This window comes from Lissotriton helveticus, chromosome 1_1, assembly GCF_964261635.1.
Source record: "Lissotriton helveticus chromosome 1_1, aLisHel1.1, whole genome shotgun sequence".
Taxonomy (NCBI): Eukaryota; Metazoa; Chordata; class Amphibia; order Caudata; family Salamandridae; genus Lissotriton; species Lissotriton helveticus.
This window is the reverse complement of record NC_136057.1, coordinates 708,215,367-708,228,747: the sequence shown is the minus strand read 5'-3', so window position 1 is coordinate 708,228,747 and position 13,381 is coordinate 708,215,367.

Here is a 13,381-nt window from a genome sequence, read left to right as displayed (position 1 = left end):
CGTGACGGCATTCAGTGAGTCCAGATAGCCCGTCAGGCGGTCTCTCGGCCGAGATAACAACGCAGGTAGAGGGGTTGGAGCAGCGACGATTGATTCAATGCGTATGTGTGGAATATTAGCAGGGCCGTGTATCCAATGATACGCATGTGCACCCTGCGCAGCGCGGTAATAAAGCTCCAGATCCGGGGCATTCAGTCCACCCTCCTCGTAGGGGCGGATAAGGATGTCCCACGCAACCCGGGGCTGCTTCCCGGCCCAAGCCAGCTGGAGAATAAGCGAGTGGAGCTGGTGAAAAAACACCTGAAACAGGACCACAGGTATATTACTGAACAGGAATAAAAAGCGAGGGAGCACTATCATTTTGATAAGGGAAATGCGGCCCATCAAGGACAGAGGAAGGGCTATCCACCTAGCCACATCGTCCTCCAGTTTAGAGACTGCCACTCCATAATTCTCTCGGAGGACCACTTCGGAGTCCGTGTGCAATCGGATCCCCAAATAGCGCACCACATCTGTCGTCCACTGAATAGGATATTCTGGCTCAAAACGTTCGGTGGCAGGGGTGAGCGGGAACATGAGCGTCTTTGCCCAATTTACACAGATACCTGAAAGTGAGCTGAAGAGGACCACCTCCTGTAGTACAGCTGACAGGTTCACCTCCGGGTCTCGTACGTACAGTAGTGTATCGTCCATGTATGTGGAGACTATCAAATTGTAGGAAGGGAATCGGATGCCCTTATGCCCATGGTATTCACGCAGAGTGCACGCGAGAGGTTCAGCCACCAGCGCATAGAGTATAGGAGAGAGGGGCACCCCTGTCTGGTGCCCCGTTCAATATTGAAGGGTTCTGTGGTAAGTGGCCCTATACGAACCCGAGCTGTTGGGGAGAAATACAGCGTATCAAGTAATTGAATAAAGAGGTCTCCGACCCCTATGTGACGCAAGACGTGTCTCAGGAGAGGCCATTCGACAGAGTTGAAGGCCTTTTCCATGTCTAAAAATACCGCTACGGCAGAGACGTCTGGCCTAGTGTGTTGAAATGCCGCAAACACCGTCTTTAAGTTGTAAGTGAGGTTACAGCTGGGGACAAATCCCGCCTGCTCAGGAGCGACTAATGTGGAGACCATCGGGCTGAGGCGATTCGCAGTAACCTTTGCAAAAATCTTTGCATCCACATTTAGTAATGAAAGCGGCCGGTATGAAGCACAATCCCCAAGGGGCTTACCAGGTTTGAGAATAGCGACGATGATCACCTCCCGCATCGCGGGGGCATCTCGCCCGTCTCTGCCATGTTTTCTATAAGCGTCAATAGGTGGGGGATCAGTAGTTCTGAAAACGCCTTATAAAACAACACTGTGAGACCATCACTGCCCGGCGCGCTCCCAGCCCTCATGGACGTTAAAGCCCAGACAATCTCCTTGCGTTCGAACGGCCGCACTAAGAATTTGCGGTGCGTATTAGGCAGTCATGGCAGCTCTATATGCGTCAGGTAGTCCAGAATCGGTTCCTCTGGGGCAGGGCTTCTAGAGGCGTATAAGGAAGTATAGAATTTGCGCAAATGGTCCGTGACCTGCGTCTCGGATAGGGGCTCGTCCGTCTGGGGGGATCTCATGTCAGGGATCGCTGTGCGTCCCTTGTGCTGTTTAGCCAGCTGTGCCAGAACCGATCCGGGGCGTTCCCCCTCCCCATAGGAGCGCGCTGTGGCATATTTGCCCAAATGTTTGACCTCCGCATCAGCCTCCTCATGATACTCTCGCAGCGTTTGTGCAAGCTCCTGCGTCAAGACCTCACCCTGATCCTGTAAACGACGTGACTATGTCCTTAAGCCTGACCTCAAGTAGAGCCAGGCGTTCTCGTATAGATTTAAGGACCCCTGCATGCTTAGAGATGGCGACTCCCCGTATATACGCCTTGAAGGCCTCCCACACGGTCAAGAACGAGTCAACCAAACCCACGTTGTTGTCAAAGAATTCCTCGATGGCCACGGCCATCTCCTCCCTAAATGCATCGTCCAGCAAGGAATATGGGGGGAAGCGCCACGCAAAACACGGGAGACGTGTCGCCGGCACTGTCAGAGAGAGAAGTATAGGGGAATGATTCGAAAAAGTACGCAGGAGATTCGAACACGCTCGTATCCGAGAGAGAAGACGTGATGAGGAAAACCAATAGTCAATTCTCGTATGTATGTCATGCGGAGCCGAGTAGTGCGTGTATCCCCCTTGAGTAGGGTGCCTGGATCTCCACACATCCTGTAGCCCCAAACACGTCAGCTCCGCATCCAGTACCCTAGCAGAAGCCGAAGGACGGCGCTCGGGGCCATCAGATCTATCCAATAAGGGCTGCCTCATCATATTAAAGTCGCCCCCCCAAAAACATTCCCTCCGCAGTGGGCACGAACTCTTTTGGCCAGTGCAGTGTAAAAAGCTGGATGGTCATAGTTAGGAACGTATGTATTCACTATATAGAATTCGGTTCCCCTTCTCTTGCACCTGGTGATTGTGTACCATCCATCCCCATCCGTCAGAATAGGGGTGAATGCTAGAGAAGCCTTCGGATTTACCCATGTCAAAACACCCCTAGAGTGCGAGGTAAAGCCAGCAGCATGTATGTTATTCAGGAGCCCTCTATAGCGTAGCGTCGGACTGTCAGGTGCAAGTGTGTTTCCTGCAGCAGTGCCACATCGACCCCATGTCTCGTGAGGTACTGGAGAACTCGTCGGACCTTACGATGGTCATTGAGTCCCCTAACATTCCATGTCAGTAATGTGATATTAGCGGTAACGTTACCCTGTTGCGTCATCCCTGGGGTGACCATGTGTGTGTGTCTATGTACTGCAGACCGCTCCGGTGCCAACAAATCTAGTCTTGACTCATCTGTGCTGCAACGTCCCTTTGCTATACAATAAACACAAAACCAACCCCCCCTCAACTCCAGCAACATCCCCCATTCCACACCCACCCACACCTGCCCAACCCCAACTAGGCCGCAGTCATCCCTGCGCCCCCCGAAATTCACCCAGGACACCACTAGCATCCCAAACACAACCCAACCCACAATAGAAAAACCAGAGCCCTCCTCCCTCCCTGTATCCAAACTCAGTGGGTATCACACTAGGGCAGAGGTAACCAGCAATAAGAAAACTCACACAAAAGAACATTTCTTTTCCGTGCCACCCGCCCTCCCCCGTCCCAGAACCCAATCATTATGCGTTCCACCAGCAGTGCCAGCCAGCAATCCACCGTCTATAACTCAATAATCAGCCTGGACACACATAGGATAGAGACAAATAATGCCCCTAGCTGCACAACCCGCCCCCCGCACCCTCACCGCACACCATTGCCAAACGGGAGACATGAGAACTCCCAGTATACAGCCAAACATAGTGCATCATGATAACTCGGATCTCCTTGGAAAACCCCTGCACAAGGGGAGGGACCATCCACCGCCATCACCACCGGTCACAGTCCATCGACCCTTCATGACTCATAGGGTACGCCAGTACAATGGGGAATCACTTATATCAAATGCAACTCGTCACTTAAGGCACTCCACATCCTCCCACCTCATGCAGCCCCATGCATTCCAGTTTGTGCCGCTTATATGTGTTAATCGCAGTTAGTCCTGCTCATCCAGGGAGCCCTCTGCTGCGCCAGATTCTTCACTCGGTGGGGAGCGGGCCTCTTTTCTCCATTCCTTAAGGGCTTTCTGTAGGGCTTTAGGATCCGTGAAAATCATAGATTTTCCCTGCCTGTTGAGCCTCAGTTTAGCCAGGTATAACATTGCGTAGTCCGCCCCCATTTCCCAGAGCTGCCGTTTCATTGGAGCAAACTGTTTTCGTGCCTCTTGCACTCTAGCGGTAAAATCCAGGAATAGTGAGAGGACCGAGCCCTCATGTTGCAGGGGATGTTTGTCTCTTGCCAACTTCAGAGCCACATCCCGATCCCTATAATTGAGCAGTTTAGCAATTATGGGCCGTGGCGGCGCTCCCGGCTTCGGCCACGGATCCAAGGAGCGGTGGGCCCACCCCACCACAAACATTGCCGAGAATGCTGAGTCCCCCAGGAGCTTCTTTAGTAAGCCCTCGACGAATAGCTCCATATTCCCCGTTGAGGTGGTCTCCGGCAGGCTCGTGATGTGGAGGTTGCAACGCCAAGGTCGAGCCTCCAAATCCTCAGTCTTGTCCAGCAGTGCCTGCATGGCCATGCCCATCTGTTTATTTACCGAGTCCAAGGAGGTCTGTGCTTCCTCAACTTCCGTGAGGCGCCTCTCCGACATGTCTATGCGTTCCGCCTGCTTGTCAAGTCGTTTTGCCATCCGGTCCATGCGATAAGTGAGCACATCGAGCTTGGTCCCTATCGCAGTCATCCCCCCTAGGCGCTCCTCCATAGCGTTGAGCAACCCGCGTAAATCCTGTTGTAGGGGGTCCTCCGCAACCTCTCGGTCTCCCGACACTGGTCCCCCCGCCGCGTTGCCAGTCTCAGGACCCTTGGGGCCGAACGGTATCTTTGTTTGCGATTTGTCCGTGCGCCCCATTACTGCGGCTTAGAGGTACTCCTGCAACCTGGTGCGTCCCGCAGCATGCCACCAGTCTTCGAGCAGTCCCCCTCTTCAGGGCTGAAAGGGTAGCAGTAGTGCCCCGTGGGCCTTTCCGAGCAGCAGGTGCGCTTTGGAGCGACCCACGCCCTCCAAATCAGCGGTGATAGCTACCTTGTATACGGAATACCATGCAAGGGGCTACTGGCAGAGGTACCTCAATCGCACCGTCGCAGCCCAGCCTCCAATAGGCAACCAGCGGGAGCAGTGCAGGGCAAGCAGCAGGAGGAGCAAACAGGTGGGACTGCAGCACAGTGCAGGCACACGGGACAACACGGAGAGGCCTCACCAGCGTCGTGGTTGGATCCAGGGGAGAGGTGTGAATGCAACCAGGTCCAGTCTCACCAGTGGCCGCCGCTATCACGGCCTCGTCGCTCCTGTCCTCACCAGCACAGGGCAGTATTCAGCGCCATCCCTGAGCGCCGGCAACAGCTCCACTTTGCTCTCAACACCACAGGAGGGGGCCCAACAGCGCACAGCAGCCCCTCTCTGCGGCACTATGTCTCACCGCGCACTCATGCGGGTTCACAGACGCCCAGGCCCAGCTCAGGTCCCAAGGCAGGCTCAAGCGGTATCATCAATAGACCCTCAGGTCAGCTCCTCACTCCCCATCGGGCTGAAAAGCAGGGCTGGGTGTAGCAACACTCAGGTCCCCTCAGTAGTCTCAATCAGCCACCCACCGGCGCTGCAGCATGCAGCGTCCAGAGCTCACTTCTGGGATTGGGGGGGGGTCACCGGTACAATGATCCGCTCTCCCCAGTGCAGATATCCGGGGGCGCGCTCCTCAGAGCTCGCCGCCGAGTCCGGACCACAATGGTACCCTCACCTCCGTTTTTGCGGGAGCGCGCCCGCCTTCATTCACGGCACCGACTCCCTCCAGGGACTCCGGGGAACAAGCCGCAGCAGTTCTCTAGGGCCTCGCCGCTCCATGCGATCTGCCCCTTCCACGGATTGCGGTGACACCCACCGGCACACACAGGCCACAGGCACCGCGGGCGAGACACCTGCTCCGCCCGCTTCCTCTAGTGCGTGCCCGCTGGTCGCAGCTCTTCCGCCGCACCGCCAGGCCACAGCGTCCATTCCAGGGGCGGTCGGCGGGTATCAAGGATAAATGTGCGTCAGCTCAGTCCGGGGGAAGTTCAGCAGCTCAGGACGCCCATCAGTGGCCAGCAACGAACGGTGGACACGCAGGATAGCTTCAGGATGGTAAGTTGGACGGAGGAGCTCGCGGCTCAAGTAGCCATCTCGGTTGCTGGCTAGCTCTGCCCCCCCTTCAGATCTTGGTTTAGTTCAGAACTTAACAGAGAGAGGTGACAACTCGGATTGGAAAAGAAACTGGAGATAATAACCCTCGTTAACCCATCTTTTGATCCCATGAGCTGAATGCCAAAAAATGCAAAAAGCACATCTTCAGAGAAAAATCCTCCTTTACGGTTCAGGGAAGACCGGGCTTGGCAGTTCAGGCTGGACTGTTCCCATGAGACACAGGGTCAAGACTGATTTGCATATGGCCGGGTCTGTACTGAGGTGGAGAAGTGAGCTAAAGGATGATGATGGATTCAACTCAGATCTGTGACTGGGGGTGAGTGTCTGAAAAGTTTCAACACTCAGTCCGGTGAACAACCTTTACAACAAAACTTTTACAACGCACTACCATTACAACGCGGTCATTACAACGCAAACCATTACAACGCATTGCGCTGGGGGGGCGCTCTAGGATAGGGAATAAGTTTCATTTACTATCCAACACCTTCACTAGTGTCCACGGGGACTGGAGTTGGAATAGTAAATTAAACTATTCACTATCCAGCACCCCAAAGCGCTATGCGTTGTAATGGATTGCGATGTAAAAACCGCGTTGTAAAGGCAGGCGTTGTAATAGCCTGCGTTGTAACGTCATACATCCCTCAGTCCATCATCTCCTTGTGTTTGCTTTGTTCGCCCTAAGTTAGCTGGGTATGTCCAGACGTGGGTCCATTGCTCACTTTGCCACCGGATTCAAGCTACCCTGGCTGTTGAAGGGTGTTACCCAGAAACCGGTCCCAGGGTACTTGTTACCAGTTCAAGGAAGACCTGGCTTGGCAGTTCAGGCTGGACTGCTCCCAAGAGGCACAGGGTCAAGACTGATTTGCATATGGCTGGGTCTAAACTGAGGTGGCCAAGTTAGCTAAAGATTTATGATGGATTCAACCCAGATCTGTGACTGGGGGGTGAGTGTCTGAAAATATTCAGCGTTCAGTCCACCATCTTCTTGTGTTTGCTTAGTTTGCCCTATGTTGGCAGGGACGGCCAATCCATGGGTCCCTTGCTCACTTTACCACTGGATTCAAGCTAGCCTGGCTGATGAAGGGTGTTACCCAGAAACCGGTCCCAGGATACTTGTTTCCGGTTCAAAGAAGACCTGGCTTGGCAGTTCGAGCTAGACTGCTCCCAAGAGGCACAGGGTCAAACCTGATTTGCATATGGCTGGGTCTGAACTGACTGTGGTGGCCAAGTGAGCTAAATAATGATGATGGATTCAACCCAGATCTGTGACTAGGGGTAAGTGTCTGAAACATTTCACAGCTCTGTCCATCATCTCCTTGTGTTTGCTTTGTTCGCCCTAAGTTGGCAGGGTATGCCTAGACGTGGGTCCCTTACTCACTTTGCCACTGGATTCAAGCTAGCCTGGCTGATGAAGGGTGTTACCCAGAAACCGGTCCCAGGATACTTGTTTCCCGTTCAAGGAAGACCTGGCTTGGCAGTTTGTGTGGACTGCTCCCAAGAGGCACAGGGTCAAGACTGATTTGCATATGGCTGGGTCTGAACTGAGGTGGCCAAGTGAGCTAAAGAATGATGATGGATTCAACCCAGATCTGTGACTAGGGATGAGTGTCTGAAACATTTCAGAGCTCTGTCCATCATCTCCTTGTGTTTGCTTTGTTCGCCCTAAGTTGGAAGGGTATGCCCAGACGTGGGTCCCTTGCTCACTTTGCCACTGGATTCAAGCTAGCCTGGCTAATGAAGGGTGTTACCCAGAAACTGGTCCCAGAATGCTTGTTTCCGGTTCAGGGAAGACCTGGCTTGGCAGTTCGGGCTGGATTGTTCCCTTGAGGCACAGGGTGAAGACTGATTTGCCTATGGCTGGGTCTGAACTGAGGTGGTGAAGTAAGGTAAAGAATGATGATGGATTCAACCCAGATCTGTGACTAGGGGTGAGTGTCTGAAACATTTCAGCGCTCCATCCATCATCTCCTTGGGTTTGCTTCGTCTGTCCTAAGTTGGCAGGGTATGCCCAGACATGGGCCCCTTGCTTCCTTTGCAACAGAATTCAAGCTAGCCTGGCCGATGAATGGTGTTACGCAGAAACCAGTCCCAAGATGCTTGTTTCCGGTTCAGGGAAGACCTGGCTTGGCAGTTTGGGCTGGACTGTTCCAATGAGGCACAGGGTCAAGACTGATTTGCAAATAGCTGGGTCTAAACTGAGGTGGCAAAGTGAGCTAAAGAATGATGATGGATTCAACCCAGATCTGTGACTGGGGGTGAGTGTCTGAAAAGTTTCAGCGCTCCGCCCATCATCTCCTTATGTTTGCTTTGTTTGCCCTAAGTTGGCAGGGTATGCCCAGACGTGGGTCCCTTGCTCACTTTGCCACTGGATTCAAGCTAGCCTGGCTGATGAAGGGTGTTACCCAGAAACTGGTCCCAGAATGCTTGTTTCCGGTTCAGGGAAGACCTGACTTGGCAGTTCGGGCTGGATTGTTCCCTTGAGGCACAGGGTGAAGACTGATTTGCCTATAGCTGGGTCTGAACCGTGGTGGCCAAGTAGGTAAAGAATGATGATGGATTCAACCCAGATCTGTGACAGGGGGTGAGTATCTGAAAAGTTTCAACGCTCTGTCCATCATCTCCTTGAGTTTGCTTTGTTGGCCATAAGTTGGCAGGGTATGCCTAGACGTGGGTCCCTTGCTCACTTTGCCACTGGACTCAAGCTAGCCTAGCTGATGAAGGGTGTTACCCAGAAACCGGTCCCAGGATACTTGTTTCCGGTTCAAGGAAGACCTGGCTTGGCAGTTCGAGCTAGACTGCTCCCAAGAGGCACAGAGTCAAGCCTGATTTGCATATGGCTGGGTCTGAACTGACTGTGGTGGCCAAGTGAGCTAAACAATGATGATGGATTCAACCCAGATCTGTGACTAGGGGTAAGTGTCTGAAACAATTTACAGCTCTGTCCATCATCTCCTTGTGTTTGCTTTGTTCGCCCTAAGTTGGTGACCTGACCTGACCTGGTCAGAGCCGGTCGCTCCTCCCGCCGCGTGGCCCACCCCGAAGGTCCCGGTATCCGCCGCCACTGCCGCTGCCAGTTCGTCCTCTGTGCCCCTGCTAAGTATCGTTCTGCCTGATTAGTCTTGTGCCGTGATTGTATTCTTCCCTCCTGTACCCCTGAGTAGTATTGTGCCTGAATAGTTTTTGCCGTGATTGTTTGCTTGTCTCCTGTACCCCTGAGTATTATTGTGCCGTGATTGTGCCCTGATTGTTTTTCCCATAATTGTTCACCTGCCCTCTGCCTCCACCGCCGACCCACCCCGCTCCCTGCCGCTGCTCCCCCGCGGCCCCACTCCCGCTCCCTCCAGCATCACCGCTCCCCCCTCTCTCGCCACCCTGCTCCCGCCTCCCAGCTGCTCCTCCCTCCCACTGGATTGAAAAGGTGGTGTCCGCGAGGCGGGGAGCTGTGACCTGACCTGACCTGGTCAGAGCCGGTCGCTCCTCCCGCCGCGTGGCCCACCCCGAAGGTCCCAGTATCCGCCGCCACTGCCGCTGCCAGTTCGTCCTCTGTGCCCCTGCTAAGTATCGTTCTGCCTGATTAGTCTTGTGCCGTGATTGTATTCTTGCCTCCTGTACCCCTGAGTAGTATTGTGCCTGAATAGTTTTTGCCGTGATTGTTTGCTTGTCTCCTGTACCCCTGAGTATTATTGTGCCGTGATTGTGCCCTGATTGTTTTTCCCGTAATTGTTCGCCTGCCCTCTGCCTCCACCGCCGACCCACCCCGCTCCCTGCCGCTGCTCCTCCGCGGCCCCACCCCCGCTCCCTCCAGCATCACCGCTCCCTCCCCTCTCGCCACCCCGCTCCCGCCTCCCAGCTGCTCCTCCCTCGCCCCTCCCCTCCCCACTCTCCACTTATGGCAGAGTGCACACCTACGCGCAGCGTTGACGCGCAGCGGGCGCGCCAACCGCGCGCCAAAGGCAAGCCCGTCTGCGCCCGTCCACGCCTGGACCGCGCCCAGTGCCAGGACCCCTGTCCCCACCGAAGCAAGACGACCCGACAGACCTACGATGCCGCCGCCCTCAACGCAGTCAATGCCGGCCGGATCCCCACCTGCTACCAGGCCGCCTGGAAACGCAAAACCTGCAAGTTCACCTGCCTCCGAACCTGCACCGCACCCGCCAAGCCAAACACCAGCAGCAACCACCTCAAGTGCATCCTGCTCAACACCCGCTCCGTCCACAGACACGCCGTCGAACTCTGGAACCTGCTCGACACAACATCACCAGACGTCGCCTTCCTGACAGAAACCTGGATGACCGCCTCCTCAGCGCCCAACATCGCCATCGCCATCCCGGACGGGTACAAGATCATCAGGAGGGACCGCGTCAACCAGACCGGAGGAGCATCGCCATCGTCCACAAGAAGACCATCCGCATCACGACCGACTCCAACGACACCTTCGCCGCCGCCGAGTACCTCCACTTCCAGATTCACACCGACCCAAAAACGACCCTCAGAGGCACCCTCATCTACAGACCCCCAGGACCACGCACACAATTCAGCGAAGACATCACGGACTTCATCAGCCCACACGCCCTCCGCTCCGCAGACTACAAATTCCTAGGGGACCTCAACTTCCACCTGGAGAACAACAAGGACCGCAACACCGCCGCCCTGCTGGACAACCTCACCAACCTCGGACTCAAGCAACTGGTCAACACCCCCACCCACTACGCCGGCCACACGCTTGATCCCGTCTTCTCATCCAGCAAGCACATCACCTTCAGCCACTCCACCGAACTCCACTGGACCGACCACAGCTGCGTCCACTTCAGCTTCAGAAGAACCACAACCCACCACCACCCGCAACAGGTTCCTCACAGGAGCTGGAGCAAGATCACCACCGACCAGCTCACCACCTCCCTCAGCCAGAACCCACCCGCCAACACAACGGACCCCAACGAAGCAGCCCGCAACTTCACGAAGTGGCTGACCGCCTGCGCCGACGACCTCGCACCACTGAAAAACCCTCCCAGCAGACCCAGAAGCAAGAAGGCCTCCTGGTTCACCGACGAACTCAAGGACTCCAAGAAGACCTGCCGCACCCTCGAGAAAGCCTGGCTCCTCGACCAGACCACTGACAACATGACCTCCCTCAAACAAGCACCACCAGCTCATCCGCACCACCAAGAAGAAATCACTGAAGGAACGACTGGACAACAACGCCCACGACAGCAAGGAACTCTTCAGCATCGTCAAGGAGTTCTCCAACCCCAGCACCGGCAACAACGACATCTCTCCCTCACAAGATCTCTGCAACTCTCTCGCCTCGTTCTTCCACCACAAGATCGCCGACATCCACAACAGCTTCGGCGCACCATCCACGCACCCAACCGTCGAACCAACGCCCCCCACCGCCACCCTCCGCACCTGGACCACGGTGACCACCGAAGACACAGCCCGCACGATGAACACCATCCACTCCGGATCTCTAACCGACCCCTGCCCCCACCACGTCTTCAACAAGGCCGACTCCACCATCGCACCCTAACTCCGGAACATCATCAACACCTCCTTCAACACCGCCACCTTCCCGGAGAGCTGGAAGCATGCCGAGCTCAGCGCCCTACTGAAGAAACCAACAACGGACCCCACCGACCTCAAAAACTTCCGCCCCATCTCGCTCCTCCCTTTTCCTGCCAAAGTCATCGAGAAGATCGTCAACAGACAGCTTGCCGCCTTCCTCGAGACTAACGGATCCCTCGACCCCTCGCAGTCTGGTTTCAGAGCCAACCACAGCACCGAGACCACCCTCATCGCAGCCACCGACGACATCCGAGCCCTGCTCGACAACGGGGAAACAGCGGCACTCATCCTCCTGGACCTCTCTGCAGCGTTCGACACTGTCTGCCACCGCACCCTAGTTCAACGCCTCAGCAACATCGGCATCCAAGAGAAGGCACTGGAGTGGATCATCTCGTTCCTCGCCGGAAGAACACAGAGAGTCCGCCTCCCCCCGTTTCGATCCGAGGCCACCGAAGTCATCTGCGGCGTACCGCAAGGATCATCACTCAGCCCCACCCTCTTCAACGTCTACATGAGACCTCTCGCAGCCATCGCACGCCAACACAACCTCAACATCATCTCCTACGCCGACGACACCCAGCTGATCCTCTCCCTCACCAGAGACCCCGACACCGCCAGAACCAGCCTACACGAAGGTATGAAAGACGTCGCCGAGTGGATGAAGAACAGCCGCCTGAAACTGAACTCAGCAAGACAGAAGTCCTCATCCTGGGACCATCGCCCTCCGCCTGGGATGACTCCTGGTGGCCCCCAGCCCCTGGCACCACTCCCAAGCCAACAGACCACGCACGCAACCTGGGCTTCATCCTGGACTCCTCCCTCTCGATGACCAGACAAGTCAACGCCGTCTCCTCATCATGCTTTCACACCCTACGCATGCTTCGCAAGATCTTCCGATGGATCCCGACCGAAACCAGGAAGACGGTCACCCAGGCCCTCGTCACCAGCCGACTGGACTACGGAAACACCCTCAATGCCGGAACCACAGCCAAGCTACAGAAAAGACTCCAACGAATCCAGAACGCCTCCGCCCGACTCATTCTGGACATCCCCCGACGCAGCCACATCTCCGGCCACCTGAGGGACCTGCACTGGCTCCCTGTCAACAAGAGGATCACGTTCAGGCTCCTCACCCACGCACACAAGTCTCTCCACGACCTGGGCCCCAAGTACCTCAACGACCGCCTGACCTTCTACACACCCACCCGCCAGCTACGGTCTACTAGCCTCGCCCTCGCCGCCGTACCACGCATCCGAAGAGCCACCGCCGGAGGCAGATCCTTCTCCTACCTGGCGGCCAAGACATGGAACTCCCTCCCCATCCACCTTCGGCTGACCCAGGACCATCTCGCCTTCAGGAGAAAACTCAAGACCTGGCTGTTCGAGCAGTAGCGGACCCCTTCCCCCAAGCGCCTTGAGACCCTTTCGGGTGAGTAGTGCGCTATACAAGTGTTATGATTGATTGATTGATTGATTGATTGGCAGGGTATGCCTAGACGTGGGTCCCTTGCTCACTTTGCCACTGGATTCAAGCTAGCCTGGCTGATGAAGGGTGTTACCCAGAAACCGGTCCCAGGATACTTGTTTCCCTTTTAAGGAAGACCTGGCTTGGCAGTTCGTGTGGACTGCTCCCAAGAGGCACAGGGTCAAGACTGATTTGCATATGGCTGGGTCTTAACTGAGGTGGCCAAGTGAGCTAAAGAATGATGATGGATTCAACCCAGATCTGTGACTTGGGATGAGTGTCTGAAACATTTCAGAGCTCTGTCCATCATCTCTTTGTGTTTGCTTTGTTCACCCCAAGTTGGAAGGGTATGCCCAGACGTGGGTCCCTTGCTCACTTTGCCACTGGATTCAAGCTAGCCTGGCTAATGAAGGGTGTTACCCAGAAACTGGTCCCAGAAAGCTTGTTTCCGGTTCAGGGAAGACCTGGCTTGGCAGTTCGGGCTGGATTGTTCCC